The 4,883-nt window shown below is 43.7% G+C and overlaps 1 pseudogene; it reads right to left on the reverse strand.

Moving 5' to 3' along the window:
- Nucleotides 1-2,866: 2,866 nt before the first annotated feature.
- LOC118996231 (40S ribosomal protein SA-like) lies at nt 2,867-4,535 on the reverse strand (annotated as a pseudogene).
- Between the last annotated feature and the right edge of the window lie 348 nt (nt 4,536-4,883).

Consider the following 4,883-nt stretch of genomic DNA (forward strand, 5'->3'; position numbering starts at 1 on the left):
AATTTTTGTACTTACATTGCATTGATAAAGTAGGAGTGGATTGTCATGGAAAGGAAGCAATATTTAACAATTCTTGAAGATAAAAATATAATTGCACAATTCAAAGAAAATAGAACCCCACTAGCAGTGAGCACAACTAGCTCTAATCTTGCCTTCTAATGCCATTCCCCAATGAAAGGAATCAGCGCTCTTTGGAGAGACGGCTGGTTCCAGGACGGGTGCAGGAAATAGGCAAGATGAGCCCAGAGCACCTTGTCGTGCCAGAAAGTAATTCAGTGCTCAAAAAATAAAAACAAAGAAGCCACAATGATGACATCAAAAGGGACAGAGGGGACAATGGAAACAGCTTCCAAATGGCAAAAATTGGCATAATTTGAGCAACAAAATAAATACAGCAGTACTGGATTGTAATCCAAAGTGTATAATAAAGATCTGTGAGTCCACGTTAATACAAGTAAGTAAATGGGAAGACAAATATCCCTTGCAGACTTATATAGATACTCAGCACTCAAAGAAATGGGACATAGCTCTCTACTTCTTACGTGAGAGCTGTGCACGGGGACTTCCAGCCAAAGAGCACAGCGTGGACAGAGGGGAAAAGAGGACCATGACAGTGCAGACCCCTGACAAACATGACCTCAGCTGGATAATCAAGGTCACCATAACACGGATAAGTCATACTGACGTATCTACTTTTGGCATTTTATGATGAAAATAGCACTTTATTTCTGTGGTCTTCCTTCCCAAACACAAAACCCCAGTCTGTTCATGAGAAAAACATCAGGCAAATCTCAACTGAGCAACATTCTATGAAATATCTAACCAGTGCGCCTCAAAACTGTCAAGGTCATCAAAAACAGAGAGAGTCTAAGAAACGGTCACAGCCCAGAGGAGCCTAATGAGACACGATGACTTACACGCATGTGCTGTCCTGGATGGGATCTGCAACAGAATGCGGACAATAAGTAAAAACTAAAGAAATCAGAATAGAGCAAGGACTTTAGCTAATAATAAGGTATTAATATTGGGTTGTTAATTGTAACACATGTACCATATACATATTGTAATAAATGTTAAGATGTTAATAACATGGGAAATTAGATGTGGGGCATATGAGAACTTACTATACTATAGTTACAATTGTTTTGTAAATCTTAAACTGTTCTAAATAAAAACTTTATTAAAAATTTTTTAAAAATGGAAAGATGCTGAGGTGAAGTGTGGGGAGAATACACTAGAACCAAAAAACTGGTTTTAGGGTTTGCCAGTGGGTATCAGATTTTGGAGAAAGACGTACTGGATGACTTTACCTAAGGTAGAATTTTAATGGAAATAAAAGTTTCATTGGAATTTTTAATTAATTTAATGTTAGTAGAAAACTTAAAGGCCTTTTTATGTGGCTTTGTCATTCATGTATCATAGTTCTCATTTTTATAAAAATAATGTAAGGTGGGCTTTATGAGTTTATGCTTTTTGGAATGCATATCAAACTTTTAAAAATATTAAAATTAGGATATTCATTAGTGAGAAAAAAAACCTTCAGTAGGGACAGTTAAACAACAGATTGAATTCTTTAGATAACTGATTTGGGAATTAAAAGATCCAATCCAACCCAGTCTTGTGTGGCTCAGTTGGTTGGAGCATCATCTCATACCCTGAAAAGTGATGGGTTCGATTCCCAGTCAGGGCATACACCTAGATGGTGGTTTCAGTCCCCAATTGGGGTGTGTGTGAGAGGCATCCAATTACTGTTTCTCTCTCATATCAATATTTCTCTCCCTCTCTCCCTCCCTTCCCCTCTCTCTCAAATCAATAAGCACATCTTCAGGTGAGGATAAAAAAAAAATCCAATTCAGAAGTTCCCCCAGAAATCAGAAATAAAGCAGTAAGAAATTTAAGGGAAAAGCAAAGGGATGAAAAATAAGTTTAGCAGATTTCAATTGTGCGCAACAGGAATCATGGAAGGAGAGAAAAGAACACTGGAGACCAAAGGACGACTAGGAAAGCTGCGTACCAGAGAAAGAGTGTGATCTTAAGATCACACAGGCCACCTGTAAGCATAAAGAAAGAATAACCACAATTACACAAAGTTTCAAGGATAAAGATTCAAGGATAAAGTTTCAAGTTTCAAGGATAAAGATTGTGTAGATAGAAAGAAACAAATAGGTTTCCCACAGAGGCCAAAACAACAGGAACTTCATCAAAGAAGAAACCAAAACTGAAATTACAGACTATTAAGAAATTATAAGAGTGAGCAAATCACACACCGAAATCCACGTGATGCTCCCCAGACTACGTTAAGAGGAAACTGGCTCCTTACCTAGTAATAAGTTGCTGTGATCCTGGGCAAGATATTTAATTTTTTAAAGCTTAATCTTCTCATCTTTAAATAATAATAATATCAACTACATTCATGGTGCTAATTATGTGCCAGCCATTGTTTGAGGGGCTTACTGCGTACTGGTTTATTTCCCATAACAGCCCTATAACGTAGATGATATGATTTTCCCATTTTACAGATGAGGAAACTGAAGCTCAGAGAAGTTACTGGCACTAGGTCAGATTGTAAGTGGCAGGAACTGTTGGCGCTCATAACCACTGAGCTACAAAGGCTTCTTAGGCTTCATAGCCTAAGGCTTCTTAGGCTTCATTGCCTGTTTCTTCTAAACTGAAAATGCCAAATTATTAGCCTCCGAAAGTCATCAGACCCAGATTGCATGGGCAAGTTCTATCAGAACTTAATTCATTCGGCAATAAATAAATAAATAAATTTAAGAGACCTTTCTTTTCCGTCAGCCTGACTGCCATTTTCTGTTTAATAGCCTGTGCAGGGACAGATTAAGGCGACTCAGTTTGTTCCCACCCACTAGCTGCGGACCAGTTCAGAAGTGGAGTGTCCAGTGCGGAGAACCGCTGAATGGCCTCCGAGGGCTCCTGCACCTTCAAACCAGCCTGTGACCTCAGGTCAAATAGCAGTAAATTTGGGAGCTGAAGCAGTCCATCCACCATGAAATCCCTCCCGGGGCCACGCTTTCTCACCAGCCGCTGCTCCTCCTGTGTCCCTACTCTGTCCCTCGGTACTTGTACAGAACCTGCTTTCTGCGCATGCTCACAGAGGATGGTGCTGCGCGCGTGCTCGCAGTGCTTCCTGGGACATGGTGCGTCCAGCGCGTAGCGTATCCTGACCCCTGACTGGCAGAGTGACCTCCCTTGTTGTACCAGAGGGCAACGTCCACGTGGCCCAGCGTGGAGTCTGTTACACAGAACAACGGCAGGCAGGTCAACGCCAGATCCCTCTGTGAGAGGCTGGTGGTCGCCTGGGGTCAGCAACCACCAGACGTCATGGCTCCTGGAAGGCTGCCTGCATCTGGTCAGTGACGGCTCTGAGAGTGAAGCGGCCAGCGGCAGGAGTGGCTCCAGTGGCAGCAGCAAGCTTCGGCTCTGCCCGCTGGCCAGTGCTCCTAGAAGATACGGCACTGGCAGCAGCCGGATTTTCAAAGGCAACAATGGCACGAGTGGCGGTGGGAAGCTTCTCCCAGGTTGTCTTCAGATTTATGATGAAGGTGCCATCATGCTCCCCTTTGTAGGTGTCCTGTTCCATGTGGAAGTCAAGGTTGGTGCCGCTAAGGGAGTGGGTTTCTGCTGCAAGGAGTTTGAGGACATCCTCTTCCTTCATCTGTGGGACATTAGGGCTCCGGGTGCCATGAAAGTGTCCCTTTAAGTTACAACAGGAACCCGGAACAGCAGCACACGGACCCCTCTCCGGGGCACGCAGAGAGGCCCGCAGAGGCCGCAGAGGGTGTGCCTCAAAGGAGTCGTGAGTATTGGTTACTCAGCAGTAGCTCACTATTTTATCTACACACCAGTAACAACCCGTTAGAAAATACAACCTGTGCACAATAGCTATTAAAATAGATAACACCTCTCCTGTCCTCTTTTTTTAACTTTACATTTTTATATCCAACTGCTCACTTTTGTGTCCAGCATGCCCCATGGATGCTCAAACTAAACATGTCCCAAAAGGAAGTCCACCCGTCCCAGCTCCTTCAGGTCAACCCCTGCTTCTCCTGCAATCTCCCTGTCCTGCTCCACCCCATTGACTGCCCGGACCCCAACCCTTGAGTCATCTTGGACTCCTGTCTTTCACTCACATCATTTATCCACCCCATCAGCACATTTATTGGCTCTACCTTAAAGTATATCTTGATTCTGATTATTCTTACTACCATTATTGATACCACCTTGGTCCAAGCCAGCATCAGCTCTTACACAGACTGTCTCAGCAGAACCCCAATTTCCAAAATGTAAAAAGGGATCCAGTCTCCCACTCTTGTACCCCAGGTATTGCCCATGCCGCTGATTGTTACTCATGTTACTCCTTTGCTCAAAGTCCCCCAACAGCTCCCACCTCACCTAAATAAGACCTCCTCCTCACTGCCTACAAGGCTCTATATGATTTGCCTTCTTGCCCCTTCTTTGGCACCCACTTCCATTCTTTTCTTCAGTTGCTCTGCTATAGAAAGGCTCACCTCCATGCTGGTCCTCCTGCATGGCGTACATACTCTAGCCACTGGGCCTTTGCACTTTCTGTTCCCTCTGCCTGAAATGTTCTTCCCCAAGATACCTTCCCGATTCACTCACTTTCTTTGGGGCTCTACTCAAAGCACTGTATCAGAGAGGCCTTCACCGGCCACCTTAAAACACAACCCCCCTCACTGTTTCCTACGTGCTTTTGGTTTTTATGGCAGTTGTTACCGCCTGACATATTACCAACATATTTATTGGTTTATTGTCTTCCTCTGCTCTCTAGAATGTAGGCTTCGCAAGACCAGGGACTTCTTTATGTTCACTGCTTTATCCCAAAAGCCTAGAACAATGGGCCA

This window comes from Sturnira hondurensis, unplaced genomic scaffold (genome assembly GCF_014824575.4).
Source record: "Sturnira hondurensis isolate 20B ecotype Veracruz unplaced genomic scaffold, ASM1482457v3 Scaffold0011178, whole genome shotgun sequence".
NCBI classification, from domain to species: domain Eukaryota; kingdom Metazoa; phylum Chordata; class Mammalia; order Chiroptera; family Phyllostomidae; genus Sturnira; species Sturnira hondurensis.